This window comes from Eublepharis macularius, chromosome 3 (assembly GCF_028583425.1).
Source record: "Eublepharis macularius isolate TG4126 chromosome 3, MPM_Emac_v1.0, whole genome shotgun sequence".
Classification (NCBI taxonomy): domain Eukaryota; kingdom Metazoa; phylum Chordata; class Lepidosauria; order Squamata; family Eublepharidae; genus Eublepharis; species Eublepharis macularius.
Window position 1 is genome coordinate 105,005,602 of NC_072792.1, and position 16,283 is coordinate 105,021,884.

A 16,283-nucleotide genomic window follows, 5' to 3' on the forward strand; every position below is an offset into this window, starting at 1 on the left:
ATCATCTAGATTCCCAATAAGGTATTGTTCAGGTATATATTTAGACCAGAAATGTCCAAACACCTCCCACCCCCCAGTCTTGGCTCTCTCATTCCTGCTTAAGTCCTGCATAAAATCACAAACATCAGCTCCAAGTTATAAGCAGTGCATTAAAGATTTCGATTATGGAAACTATCTATGAATAGTCCCTGGAAAATGGGCTTTTCAGATAAACTCTACCCTGCAATGATCCAAATAGCCAGTGATTTCAAACATGACTTGACTTGTCACTTTTAAAAATGATGTTGAAATATAAAAATAAATATGCAGTGATAAAATGCAGCATAGATCCATTTTGCTTATTTTCAAAGAACCAAAAAGTGAGCATATATATATATCTTTATTGCTTCAGCACAGCCATAGCAAATAACAAGGAAATTACAAAATTATTAATACAAATTACTACATCATAAATTTAAACCAAAAATGACAAACTCCATCAAGACATTTAAATCCATAAAATCCATACGATCATGTAATGTATTTAGTACCACTAAAGGGAACTTATTAATACCTTTAAGTAAAATCAAACTTACTTCCATAGTCTTGACTGTATTTTGTTTACTGATGTTACAAACTTTGCCACTTGCATTGTAATCCATTTATCCTTATCTGCCAGCAACACCACCAATTTATCTTGCTCTGACCTCCCTGGCACTTGTTGCAGAATATTTCTAAGATATTTCTCCCGAATAGTTGCAAATCTCGGGCATTGAAACATAACATGGGCCATATCTTCAATGGATTTATGATCACAGGAGCACACACAATCGGCAAGTGGGGTCTTGTTATAACAGCCTTTCAGTACTGCCAAATGAAGTATATTCATCCGGGCCCTAGTAAACGACGTTCTATATTCTGTGACTGTTAGGTCATCAAAATAAGATGGCCGGGTTATAGGATGGGATATAAGATGTTTATATAGAGTTGTTGAACTCATAATACCTAGCAACCCCTGATCTTGCTGTGCACTTATGTCCGATAGTCTCTGTTTAATTAGAGATCTAGCAGCTATAAAGTCGTAACTCCTTAAATATTCTTCGGATAATCCTAATTTAGCCAATAGGGACAGTACCTGGGATTTCCATGATGTATCTTTCATCTCTTCATATGCCATTGTTACCAAAAGTGATGCTTGGGAGAAAAAAATCTTCAACCAAAAGTATATAACAAGTTTATGCACTGTTGTTGTTACTGGTGGCAAGTGAGCACTGGAAGGAGACCAGAGGAACGTGCAGATGCTAATGTTTCATTGTATTGTCAGAATGACTTCACCAGCATGCTTCAGTGCAGTGACAGGCAACTTTTGAATGCGTAATTAATTGGCCAACAGCAGGAAGTCATTAAATGTGTGCTGAACTTGCACAAGCTCTACATGGAGTCTGAGAAGCCTAGAAATCAGGAAGCTGTCAACTATTTTCCTGTCTTCATACTGCAACCAGTTTTGAAAAACGTCTGCAGAATTATGTATGATGTCATGGTTGTTTCCTACTTAAGAAGAAAATACTTTCCTTTTTATTTCTGTCATCTTAGTACAAATTCTTCATCCACAGTGCTCACTGGAATTAATATGGGACAGTGTTATTCTTCTTTTAAAATGTACTGTTTTTGTCAAGATTTGATTCAACATACTTAAATGAGGATGTGTAATCAAAGCTTTGAGTGTCTGTATTCTGAAATCCCTGCATTATCCTCCTTACATGTGCTCCCCCCCTTCCTCCAGTCTTCTGTGATTCAGTAAAGCAGATTACAGACAAAGACAGAAGCTCTAAGTCACACTAAAAATTTTACACCCTGCTTCTTATAATGATAGACAGTGGCACTACTCGGCCATTTACCCACAAGAGGGAAAAAATGTCACTGATTGGATTAGAGCTAGAGAGACTAATGCAGTTGTGTCCTTAAGGGTTAGAAGAAAAATGGATCCTTCAGCTTTGCAAGTGAGCACAACAAGCAATCCAAAGCATTATTTGTGCTAGCTAGTTCCTAGAAACTGTTCCATTTATCACTGAAACTAGTTGTAAGGTACCCAGCAAAATCTGAGTTATGGTTCTACTGCAGGATGAGTGTCGCCAAGTCCAATTTTGTGCTTAAACTTTAAAAATGCTTTAGGGGCATTCAATACTAAATGAAAATCATTTTACGTGGTATGAAGGAGTACAGATGCTGTACTCCCCTCCCCCTCTAGCATTTATTAACCAGAAGAAAATATTTGATTTTTTTTTTAAAGATGGATGTCTATAGACCCAAAAATGGCAAACTCAAAAGGCTATTGCATCACTGTTTCTATGGCGGGAAAGCTGAAATGTGAGCATACTACTCTCCTATTCACAACAGCTACTGGGTTTGTTGATTGATGCCCCAGATCATGAACCAAAAGATGCTGGGATTTCTTAGCCTGAACATCTCAAGGATGTTAGACTACAATCTGAGAGACAACCCTGCCGTGGAAGCTCACTTGGGTAACCTTGGACCAGTCACACTTTCTCAGTCTAACTTACCTCACAAAGTTGTGAGAAGAAAATGAAGGAGAGGAGAAAGATCTTGTAAGCCATTTTGGTTCCCTATTGGAGACTGGTCAGTCGGTCAGTCAGTCTGTCTATCATCTGCCTGCCTGCCTGCCTGCCTGCCTGCCTGCCTGCCTAAATAAATAAATAAATAAATAAATAAATAGCAATCTGGCGGCTCAATATGTCATGAAGCTTTGGATGTTTAACCCTCTCCCATGAGCTGTTTTCCCAACTTGATATGGCCTTGCTAAGTCGCAATTTGGGAGAAACATACAGACAACAAACAATGTTACATTGTTTATGAATAACTTTCTGGATCCAGGATGCTGTACAACATAAGATGAACTTTTATTAACTATTTACATAACTTGCCTTCAATTCCTTCAAAGATTGGTTGTATCTTTCTATGAAAGACTTCAGGAGCAGAACTCAATCCAAATGGCAATCTAATAAAACGATACCTTCCAAATGCGGTATTGAAAGTGCACAAGAGTTTGCTCTATCGTTCTAGGGGCACCTGCCAAAATCCAGCAGATGCATCCAAAGAAGAAAAACACATTGCACCTGCCATTTGTTTAACAGTGAAATCCTAAGCAGAGTTACTCCAGTCTAAGCCTATTGATTTCAATGGATTTAGACTGGAATAACTCTGCTTAGAATTTCATTGTAAATATCTCATCTCTAGTTATTAGAAAATGTTATCTTTTAACATATTTATTCAGCTCTTTAGGAGCCAAATGTAGCTACAGGGTTCCATCTTTCTTTTCTACTATGACTAAAGAATTAACCCAACCCATTCTGTGGGTTCTTCAAACTTTCGCTATAATGTCCAGTACAACCAGTCTATGTAATTCCTCTTTTAGCATATCTCTAAGAGCCAGAAGAATATTTGTCCACCCAGTCGGAAGAATGAGACAGAACAAAGGGCCGCATTATTAAATGCAACATCAACTCTAAACTGTGACAAAGGCTAACTGGCGGTACAGGTCAAGCCACAGGGTCATTCCAGGACCTCCAACTTGACCTGTCTGGGTGAGCATCACTTCCCTGGGCATGAGCCAATCTTGGAATGGCCTCGACCCAGCTGGCCAGGCACAGGGTTCTCTCCTATCAAGCTTCTAAAGCCTCAGCCGTACAGCATGAGGGAAGGACTTGCACCTGGGGTTCCCTGGAGGTGGTCTGCACAGATGGTGGTAGCCATGAAGTATCCCATCCCTCCTGACAGACCCCATTTCCCCACCACTGGGGAATTGCCGAAGGGGTCTCACCAGCCCACTTCCTATTACCCAACTTTCTCCTGCCAGGACAACCTACCAGGCACCATGCCAGAAAGCACCTCAAAACCCTGCTGCAGTACAAGGTAGGCAAAAAAACCCCTCCCCCTCCTTGCTCATTTGAGAGAATAAGGAAAAACTTCCTACCTGGCTCCAGAACAGTAGCCGGCTAATCTTGTACTGAAACAGGGCGAGGAGGGTGGGCCGATCACACAGAGCAACTGAAGCCTCAGGGGCAGAGACGCCTGCTATGGCACTTGTCTCTGCCACCCAGCTTAAAACCCAGATGCCCAGAAAGAGCCATCTGATTCCTCCTCCTTCTGAGGAGACAAACCTTGATCCCTGGCTCAAGCCGCTGTGCGGCTGCTGGGAAGGGCTGCCTTGCCCCCCAGTCAGAAAAATGAGACAGATGCAAGGCATTGGAACTAAGGGCTGCTTTATTAAATACAACATCAACTCTGAACTGTGGCAAAGGGAAATGACTGTATAGGTCAAGGCACGGGATCACTCCAGGACCTCTGCCTTGACCTGTCTGGACAAGCCTCACTGACCCGGACGTGAGCCATTCTTGGAATGGGCTCAAACTGGCCAGCCAGGCAAAGGGTCACCCCCATCAAGCTCCCAAAGGCTCAGTCATACAGCATGAGGAAGGACTTGCACCTGGGGTTCCCTGGAGGCGGTCTGCACAGGTGGTGGTAGCCATGAAGCATTCCATCCCTCCTGATAGACCCCATTTCCCCACCGCTGGGGAATTGCCAAAGGGGTGCTCACTGGATGGCTCCCTATTCCCCAACTTTCTCCTGCTACTGCAAAAGGCTAAGCCTCAGCTTAGGCCTCCGCACCCCACAGGTGACCTAGTGCCAACCTGAGCCCTTGCTGCAGGTCTTCTACAAAGATTTTGTTACCAGTCACCGATGGGTGAACCCCTTTGTTCCTATAAAGGGTGGCAAATGTGACCTTGATCCTAGGATGTGATTCCCATTCCCACCCCAACGCCTTCTGTATGGCCCTATTGGCCCTATGCCTAGCCCGAGCCATGCCTCTAGGGTTCAATGTCTTCCTCCATACGTGCCAAGGGAGCATTTCCGAACAGAAAATATGCACTCCGGACCACTGGCTCTTGATTACTTTAAAGTCAGCAATCACCTGTAAGGACAGGGTGCTGCCTTTCATTAATCCTTGGTCATTTCCACCCAAGTGGATGACCACAATATGTGGGGGAGGACCCTTCCTTCCTCCAAACAGGAGAGGCAGTAACCCTGACCACCAGAGGCCCCACCGGCCCAGCCATTCAACTGTGGCAACTTCACCCAGCCCAAGCTGAGATCTGACCGGCATCCTTCCGGCAGGGATGGCCACCCAGAACACCATACTGTATCCAGTGATGAGGATACACTTCCTCCCAAGGTGATCCGCCACATCTAGGAAAAAATTCAATCAGTGTGAGATTGCAATAAAGGTACGGGATGAATGAAAGACTGGTAGGCCGATGATCACCATCTGCCCACTCTCTGTATGTCCTTGCCAGTGTACTCTATGGCTGTGGCTGTGGAGACTGCCTCAATTTGAAAAGAATGGGTGCCAAATTTGACACCTGTTAATCCCAACTGGTGCAGTGCCCTATCTGTCATTGCCCAAAAACTGGTAATGCATCAGGGGAGAGAGATCGCTATGGCAAAAAAACACCCCTTGGTCATCACCCCAACAGCAACATAACTTCTAAGGGCTCGAACTGAGCACAACCCTTTCATCTCACAAGGGCCCAATGTAAGCACCATCCCCACCTGCTTCTGGTCCATCTTGGATCGCTTGAACCTGATCAACGCCTTCCCTTCAAGAAATGGGACATCCTTGGCTAGGAATGCTCTGCCCGATGTGTCCCACCATGATTAAAATACTAGTTCACTGACACGCACGGCCCCCCAAAATGCCGTCAACATGGTGGCATGGAACAGTTTCTCCTCAAAATTCGTACTGCAGACCTTCCACAAATTGTTCCCAGCCCCCTGAGGATAGTTGGGAAAATAGGTTGTCTCTCATCCCATGGAGACACCGATTCACAAGCCCAGCCTTCCAGCATCTTCCTAAGCCTGAAATCCCCTTGTGGACTCCAGCAACCCCGTGCCTTGCTGGCAAATGCTAATGCTGCCTACTGTCCCCAAATGAACTTGACTGCCAAGCCACATGCCCGTTGAGCCACACAGAACTGTAACAACTTCTCAGGAGGGATAGGCCACTCCTGGTGTAGCCCAGCCTCCCCCTAAACACACAGAACTGTCCTACCACATGCTTATATGCCCTCTGCATGCTAGGAGAAATGGCCAGCTAGATTGCTCTGTTCTTTTCCCCAAGCCGCCACAACTCTAGGGGCATTTGAGAAGGCTGACTGTTGGCCCTGGGGGCTAGCTGCCGGAAACATTCCATCTGTTGGCGAGACAAAGCATCTGCCACTCCATAGTTAACCCCTGGAACGTGCCTAGCCCTAAATATGATATTCAGCTGAAGCCTTTCAATGTGAATGCCTGCACCAACTTCATCACCCTGGGTGATTTGGAAGTGAGGGAGTTAACTACCTGTACCACTGCCATGTTATCACACCAAAAGAGTACCACACAGTTGGACAACTTGTTTCCCCAAATCAAAAATGCTACTAAAATGAGAAAAAACTCCAGGAAGGTAAGGTAGCTGCTCATTCTTTAGGCCACTGGTCAACACACCAGTGCCCCTAAAGTAAACCCCAAATCCAGTGGATCCAGAGGCATCTGAAGCAACCTGCAACCCTACTTCCGCCAAAATGTCACCCCATTGAAGGATCCTAGAATTCATGCCAAAGCTCAATGTCAGCTCGCATACCAAACTTATGCGCAGCTGATGATGGGGTAGGGGGGATGAGTGAAGACATAGCATCACACAGCCTATGCAAGAATGGCCTGCCTGGAGTGACCACTTTCTGCTTACCCTTGAACTCAGCTAGGAGCTCCCTAAGTTTGCTGACCTTGTCTGCTGGGAGTCGAAGGGTCTGGCACACCATATCAAGCTTGATACCCAGAAAAGCCAGAACTTGCACTGGGCCCTCCATTTTTTCATGCACTAAAGGGACCCCCAGGTCCCTGGTGAGGGTAACAAAACTCACCAACAGCCTGGCACACTGGGCAGTGCCCGCCGGGCTCATGAACAAAAAATCATCTAAAGCGCTTGAAAGCAGTGCAGGAAATAGAACATCCCATGGGAAGGGCCCTATCCATGTAATATTTGCCTTCAAAGGCAAAACCCAGGAGTTCAAAATCCCCAGGGTGCACAGGGAGAAGGTGGAATGCAGACTTAATGTTGCATTTAGCCATCTCCACTCCAATCCGACATCTACGCACTACTTTGACTGCTTGGTGAAAGGAAATATATCGCTCAGAACAGAGTTCCTCAGGGATGGCATCATTCACTGATGCCCCTTTTGGAAAGGACGAATGGTGAATTAGGCGATACTCACCTACTGCCTTCTTGGGGGCTACCCCAAGAGGGGAAACCCGCAAACACGGTACAGGAGGGACATCAAAAGGTCCCAGGACCCTACCTTCCAAACATTCCTTCCCAATCTTTTCCCTGATCACCCCCTCCATGCCAACAACCAAACACAAGTTGTCAGACATAGAGGGGGTTTCTGGGCCCTTAAAAGGTATCCTAAAACCAAACTTGAAACCATTAAACAAGAACAATGCATCCCGAGGCATGGGGTAAGCAACAAAACAGGTGTTCGAGCACTTTCAGCCTTATTGGGCTGGGCCCCTTTACCAGCAGACTGCTGGCCACCTCCAGACCCTGATCGCTTCCCATCTTCCCCAGATTTGGACCTGGGGCAAGATGCATAGGGGTAGCCAGCTGCTGAGCTGCTGCCCCGCTCGCCGCAACTGAGAGCCAGTTTGTTGTAGTGGTTAAGAGCGCAGAACTCTAATCTGGAGAGCCGGGTTTGATTCCCCACTCCTCCACTTGAAGCCAGCTGGGTGACCTTGGGCTAGTCACAGCTCTCTGGAGTTCTCTCAGCCCCACCCACCTCACAGGGTGTTTTGTTATGGGGATAATGGTAGCATACTTTGTAAACCGCTCTCAGTGGGCATTCAGTTGTCCTGAAGGACAGTATATAAATTGAATATTATTATTATTATTGTAGCTTACCACCCCCCTGAGAACTAACCCACAAAAAGGGGGGAAGGAGAGGGGGAAAAGAAACCCCTCACCCAACTGGTATGCCTAAAGCTGCCGTGGCAACCACCCACCATTACCGCGGCTTACGATCCGGTTCCCCCAGGGGGGCTGAAACCTGGGAGGGGGCAGAAGAACTGTGTTCCACTGCTTCCGGTGCTCTGCCGCCACCAAAAGAGGCAATCAGAATTCGGGCTCAAGACCTGAAGCTGTGAGGCCATGTTCTGCTGCAGCCACAGCTCCCGGCCTCAGCTGCTCCGATGCCACTGCCCCCACCGACGATGGTGAAAAAAAGGTGGCAGAAGGCTGAGCAAGCCTCTCCATGAGCAGGGAAGGATGAGCACAGCCCCCGCTCGGCCTCGCGTTCCTCTGTGGATCGAGAAAGGTCCAGGAGCTTAAAAGTGCCTCCTGATCTGTCCGATCACATGGAGCAACTGGAGCCTCAGGGGCAGAGATGCCTGCTACAGCACTTGTCTCTGCCCCCCAGCTTAAAGCCTGGATGCCCAGGAAGAACCCTGTGCCTCCTCCTTCCAAGGAGGCAAACTTCAGCCCCTGGCTCAAGCCTCTGTGTGGCTGCTGGGAAGGGCCACCTTCTAGGTGCAAATATGACAGGAACATTAGGTTATGTCAGTTCTATTTTATATTCTTCTGAGAGTTTTCCTATGCCATTAAAGACATACTGAAATTAATCTTCAGTGTTTATTGCCCCCTTTTCCCACACTATGCAGCTTCTTATTAAGACCTAGAGTCTGATGTGTTTTAAGTCCTAATATGGTTATCTTATTACCCAGAACAATTACAAACAATAATTTTACCATATTACTGTGTACCTGAGTGTCTAACTCACAAACTCCCAAGATTGGAATGAGCTCTCTGAGGTAAGATTTAAGTTGGATCTGTGCATACTCAGTGTGGCTTGGCTTTCTCCTCAAGACCCTTAAAGTAACCTCAGATACTACTTGAGCGCTGGTATCTAACTTTTAGGTAACAACAGTAACATGTGTGTTTAAAGTAATTGTCTGGACAATGGATGCTAATGTCACATGTAGACTTCCCAAGAAAAAGAGTTTCTCCTGTGCTGGTTCTTCTCTGTGCAAAGAAGTGTTGATAGTTTCTCCACTTCTCAAAACACTGATATAATGTCAGTCCCTGGCAGTTAGATCCCTTAGTTCTCCACAGCAAACACACAGGTGATTTGGTTGAATTAACATTTATTAGAAGTCCATCAGTTCAGGTTGATCAGACAGTGGAAAATTGGCAGAAGTGATGTGTAGAGGAAAACCATGGTTAGTTATAGAGGAAAGTCCCACCCACCAAGTTAGTAGCCCGGAATTACACATGGAATTCGTTGCCACAGGAGGTGGTGGCAGCTACAAGCATTGCCAGCTTCAAGAGGGGACTGGACAAATATATGGAGCAGAGGTCCATCAGTGGCTATTAGCCACAGGAGATAGATGGTATTCTCTTTGTGGGGAGGTGGTGCTCTGTTGTCTTGGTGCTGGAAGGAAGGCAGTGGGAGGGCTTCTGGTGTCCTGGCCTCGCTGACAGTCCTTTAGATGGCACTGGATTTCTAGCCACTGTGTGTGACAGAATGTTGGACTGGATGGGCCACTGGCCTGATCCAACATGGCTTTGCTTATGTTCTTATGTTCTTATGGTGAAATTCTGGTGCAAATGCCAGAGACAAAAAGTAGCAAAGTTTAGACTGCAATATGCAACAATATCAAGTGAGGAATGAAATCATCATTGTTCTCATGGCAGATACAGTTCAGTCTAGCAGCATCTAGCTCCAAGGCCATTTGCTGTTAAAGTGAAAGTGTTTAACTTCAAAGGAGAGATAACACAGTAAGCTTCTAAACAACAGGCATTGAAAGGCCCTCAGAAATGACCTCACAGAAGAAATGACACTCTTCACAGTTCCAGAGGTCTACTGGGCAGCATACAACCCTCCCCCCCCCCCGCCCCCACCACCCATGGCATGTATTGCAGGCAGGTATGTGTGACATACATTGTTTCTTCCTGATTCCAGTCTCTCCTAGCTTGCAAACTTTTGCAAAGTGATTCATCTTTTTGTAAATGCAGCAGGGCTGTCCAAAAGCAGGATGTTTCCTAAGTCTGTGTTTGAGTCCACAGTGTAAATATTCATAGAGACTTTTGCAGATGCTATTCTGTGTTGACTTTGCATGTACTTTTGGCTTTGAGGGTATTTGATCCTCAGTTGCCAATTACAATGTGGTCTCTAATGAGAGAATCTGCAAGTACTCCAAAACTGCAAGTTTGGCTTAACAGTCTAAGTAGGGTTGCCAGGACCCCTGGGGTCCAAACCGGGGATGGGTGGCTTGTTGGGTAGAGGTGCACATGAGGGAAACTTACCAGCCTATTTTAAGTAAAATTCCCCCAACACAGGGACCTTCCCTTCATTGTCGCACTGGGAATGATATAATTCCTGGCATGACAATGAAGGCTCCAGATCATGCTCTGGAGCTCCTTTTCCCATTTCCTTCACCTCCTCCCTGCCAGCCAGCTAAGAAGCAATGGGGGTGGGGTCTGGGAGTGGGGGTCCCCTGTCCTGACTGGGGGATCTGGGAACCCTAAGTCTAAGATACGTAATGATTAATTTGAATATTTCCACCTCCTTCTGCAATCTCATACGAAACTGGTATTCATTTAGTTTAGGTGTGCAATATTCTTGAAATTTCTGTAAAACAGTTTCATAACTAGTTTGTTGTTCTTCACTAAGTTGCAAACTATTAAATAAATCTAATGCCTCTGATCTAGCAATGTTTAAAAATATAACTTTCTTTTGTTCATCAGCTTTCTTTGTAGCTCCATTTGCTTTCACGTAGAGGTCAAACTCTTGTTTGAGTCCTTGCCCGCTTTCTACTGCATTTCTGGAAAGAGCAGGATGGTGGTGGGGGCGTTCTGAGCTGCTCCATCTTCTACTCTTTCTTCCATTTCTTATAGTTTCTTCCAGCTTTCCTTATTTCTCAGATCCTGTACTGCAATATGCAACCAGCCATTCTTACTGCCATGTAACATTTGTTATGAATAACTTCCTGGATCCAGGATACACTACAACATAAGATCAACTATTATTAACTATTTGTGTAACTTAGAAAGCAGTATTAGAGAGCGAACAAGTAACTTGCTACCTCCACCAGATCTCTCAGCCCCCCCTCTTTCAAAATGTACTGGGATGTGTAGAGCCTGTGTAAGCACCACCCACTTAAAATCATAGTGTCCTCTCACACAGTCTTGGCATAATTGCCCTAACAGTGACAACAGGCCTTTTTCTACAGGAAATGGAAGACAACTCCAGTAGGAGATCACTTCAGCATTGCTTTTGGCCAGTCTTCCATTCCATTCCTGAATGATCAAAAAACATCTGAAAACTCCTGATAACAGATATAACCAGCAATGAGTGAGTGAAACGTGAGTGAGTTGAGTGAGACACCATACTGTTTACCTCAGGTTGAAGGGAGAAGCCAATAGATAACATCTAATGCAGCATGGAGTAGACTGCACTGAACACCCCCCCCCCGACCTGGGCCCAAGTCGGCTACCCAATTGCCCAGTGGAGAAGATCACCTGGAGGTTTGGGGGCTGATGGAAATAGATTGAAGAATGGAAGGGAGAAGGAGAGCCACCAAAACATTAAGTAATCCAGCTCTTGAAAGGCCTAGAGACGTGGCCTGTGGAGAGATAATTCCTGGGGCCATTGGGAGAGGCCTAGAGTCACAGCCCGTGGAAGACGATTCCGGGGAGCCTGACTGGGTGAGAAGCCATTGGGAGCTGGGTGAGAGGCTCCGTATTGCCAGGCGATCAAAGCCGAGGGCTCCTGTGCGGGCTAGGCTGTCCCGGGACAGCAAGGCATCCAGATACAACTGAGTACAGTCCGGAGGCAATGGTGGAATTCTTTCAGAGCTCTTTGGAGAGTATCGGAGGCTGCTGGAGATTGCCAGAAACCTCCAAGGAAGTGCCGAGGGCAGAGCTTTTTGAAAATATTGAGAGCTGAAGAGGCCCAAGGGACCTCAAACTAGCTGAGTAAGTCAGAACAAAACCTAATAGGACCTCTAAATGCCATGAACCAGAATCATCTGGGAATCTTGTGGCTCCGGATGGAACAGGGACAGTGTTAGATGACATTTGGCTGGCATTGGAGTTGTCAGAGGGTGCCTCTCTGCCTTGGAAGGCACCTGGAGAGAAAGTGTCTTTGTGGTGGCCCTGAAATTTGAGAAGATGCTTGAGTTATAAATAACCCCAGGGTAGTTCAAAGAGTCTGTCTCGTGGATAATAGTATAACCAGGTATCAATATCAGGGGCCTCAGAGGCATCAGGCCTTTCTGGAATTGGCTCACTTTATTGGGATATTTAATATTTAAACTATAAATTAATTTAATGTAACTAGGGAAAGGACAATTGGGATGTTTATAAAGTGGAGATGTTACTGGTGAATTGCTGAGAGAATTTGATCTATTTATGAATTGACAGCTTATGAATGAATTGATTTACTGTCCCTGGAATGAGAGAATTGCTGATTGTACTAATAGTTAGTTCTAGTTGTGCCCTTAAACACAGAGAATTTTAGAGAAATTCTCCTGAAAGTAAACGGATATGGGAAAATTAAAAAAAATGAATTTGCTGCAAATTGGAGTATTATAAAATTGAATAATAACATGGGGAGTGGTCTAAGATGAGAAGGTCACAGAGATATGGAAAGGCTCGGTGCCCTTCTAACATGTCCCATCCAGAGATATGCAGGTATTGGAGCTAGGAAATAAGCCACCCATCAACACTGATGTTGTGCAATGCCAGGTCCATAAATAATAAGACCAATACCCTGCAAGATGTTTTTGCAGCCACAGATATGGACCTGGTATACATGACTGAGACCCGAGTGAGGGAAGGTGAAATGGTCACCTTGAGAGAACTGAGCCCTCCCAGGGTACTCGGTCCTCCATCAGTCCTGAACGGGAGGCCAGGGGGAGGGGTGGAAATCCTTACTCAAGAGGCTTTCTCCTTCAAACCACTCCCCATTCCCGAGATCCCTGGCATTGATTGTGTGGGACAAGTGTGGAGTTCCACAGAAAGTTTGGCTATATGTTTGGTGTACTGACTACCCAGTGCACCAGCAGATACCCTGTTGCACCTGCTAGAGGTAGTGGTGGGGTGGGCTTTGGAGTACCCTAGGCTGATTGTCTTGGGGGACTTCAATGTCCCCGTCAATGATTCCACCTCTGTGCAGGCTGTGTATCTGGTGTCGGCCATGGCAGCACTAGCACTTTCCCAATTTGTATCAGCCCCTACACATAAAGCAGGCCCCATCTTTGGGATGGGGATGAATGTGGTTCTGGATGAGTTAGAGTTGGTGCCATGGTCAGACCACACAGTCCTGAAGACTCAGTTGGATATGCTACCCCACCTTGCAAGGGCGGTGAGCTAATTTATGCTCACCCGCAGAGACTTATGGATCCGATTGGTTTCCAGAATGTTCTGCAGGAGCCGATGCTCCATGGAGGTTCGTTGGATGAGCTGGTGGAGGACTGGCAGGTCCGGCTCTCTGAAGCCATCAACAAAATCACACCCCATTTCCCTCTTCACCCCATGCTCATCGAGCTCCCTGGCATATGGAGAAGCTACAGCAGAAGAAGCGGGAGCTAAGATGGCTTGAGCATGTGTGGTGGTGATCTCAGGAAAAGGAGGCAAGAATATCTTATAGGTCACTTACGAAATCCTATGAGGTGGCAGTGAAAGCTGTGAAGAAGGAATTTTATGCAGCTTCCATTGCATCAGTTAGCTCATGCCCAGCAAAATTGTTCAATGTGGTACGGTCATTGGTCTCCCTATCAGGGAGAGATTGTCAAAATTTGAATTCGGACATTAGCTGTGAGTCTTTTGCGAGCTTTTATGCTGACAAAATCCTATCTCTCCGCCATGACATAACAACCACAATTGATATGGTATGTGAACTAGAGGCCCCTTGGCCGTCTTCTGGGCCAATATTTGATCATTTCAGCCCACTTTCTGGGGAGGAGGTGGACAGGATCCTGCGGGCAGTGAGGCCTACCACATGCCTCCTGGACCCATGCCCGTCGTGGCTGGTGAAACCAGTATTGATGAACTATGGGGTTCCCTGGAGGCTATTATCAACTTGTCCTCGGGCTCTGGGGGTTTTCCCGGGGTGCTAAAGAAGGCTGTGGTGAGGCCTCTTTTAAAGAAACCATCATTGGATTCCACCAACCCAGTCAGTTACTGCCCAGTCTTGAACCTCCTGTTTCTGGGTAAGATGATTGAGTGGGCAGTAGAGAAACAGCTGCAGAGATTCCTGAAGGATACCTTGGCCCTGGAACCTTTCCAGTCCAGCTTCCACCCAGGACATGGGACGGAGACATTGCTGGTTGCCCTCAAGGATGATCTCCGCAGACACCGGGACCAAGGCGAATCGGCAATGCTGATATTATTAGATCTTTTGGCAGCATTCAATACAGTTGACTATGCTCTTCTGACCCACCGCCTAGCTGATGTGGGGATACAAGGGATGGCACTACAGTGGCTTGTCTCTTCTCCACGGTCGGGGACAGAGGGTAGCACTGGGGGAGAAGTTGTCATCCCACCACCTGTAGATATGCAGTGTGCTGCAGGGAGCAATACTCTCCCCATTTTTGTTTAATATCTATATGCACCCCCTCGCCCAGCTGGTGCAGAATTTCGGACTCGGGTGTCACCACTATGCTGACGACACCCAGTTATATCTGCTGATGGACAGCTGGCCTGGCTTGGCCCTAGATGCCCTGGAGCATGCTTTTGAAGCCATGACTGGATGGTTGAAGCAAAGCCAGCTGAAATTAAACCCCATGAAGACGGAGATCCTGTAACTGAGCTGCGGGTGTGTGGATTCGGGGCTCTGGCTCCCAGCCCTCGATGGGGCATTGCTTATGCTAGTCCTGAGGGTCAGGAGCCTGGAGGTGATCCTAGATGCCTCCTTGAAAATGGAGGCTCAGGTCGCAGCAGTTGCCATGTCTTCTTTTTTCCATCTTCGACAGACCAAGCAGCTTGCCCCTTACCTCCCAACCAGTGACTTAACAAAAGTGATCCAGGTAATGATCACCTCTAGGCTAGACTACTGTAACACACTCTACGGGGGCTTCCCTTGAGTCTGAACTGGCAGTTGCAGCTGGTTCAAAATGCAGTGGCGCGTGTCATCACTGAAGTGCCTAGCAGTATACATGTAACACCAGTATTGCACCAGCTGCATTGGCCGCCAGTGGAGTACTGAATCAGCTTCAAGGTTTTGGTACTTACCTATAAAGTCCTATGCGGACTGGGACCAGCGTATTTGCAGGACCATCTCTCACTATATGTGCCCCAGAGGATGCTCCAATCAAGTGACAAACAACTGCTAGTGGTCCCTGGTCCCAGAGAGGCCCACTTAGCCTCGACCAGAGACAGGGCATTTCGGGTCCTGGCTCCAACCTGGTGGAACACTCTGTTCAATGAGACCAGGGCCCAGCAGGATCTGTTTTCCTTCCAACAGGCCTGTAAGACAGAACTGTTCCACCAGGCGTATGGTTGAGGCTGAGCTGGGCCCCTACCGGCGAAATAGAGGTGAATACCCCTCACTATCAGAGGCATCCATCATCAAACTTTTTAACCAACTGCGCAAGTAACTTTTAGTATGGCAGATTAGGTGGAGGACTGATTGGTTGACTGATTACTCCTGCACTGCTTTCTTGTACTTTTTAAATTTTGTATTGTATTGTTTTATATTGCTATTTTAAAATTGTCAAACATAAGTTATAGTGTACTGTTTTACAGAATGTTATCCACCCTGAGCCTGCCAGTTCGGGGAGGGAGGAATAAAAATTTAAAATAAATAAAATAAATAAATAAAATAAACAATAGCTCCACAGAGCCATTTCAATCTGGGAAAAAAGCATGGGTGAAGAGATTAGCCCTTCTCCCACTGTGCCATGGCCATTATAAATCAGGGCTATCATATACAAAGCCTGTTATTTACAAAGGAAAAAATGGAGTTTTGAACATAAGCTTTTAATGTCTTGTCTAGTTTGGCAGATTGGGCTATATTATGCCCTTGCAAGTTTCAGATTGATTTTCCCCACCACAGCTTGTCCAGTACCTAAGGGACCCAAGCAGCTGCTTGGGATGCCAAACTGGCAGGAGAAACCAGTAGAGGTGGGCACGATAAAAAACAACAACGATCAAGCTGATCGTGGATCGGCGCTGGCGACAATCTCAAATTAACGAT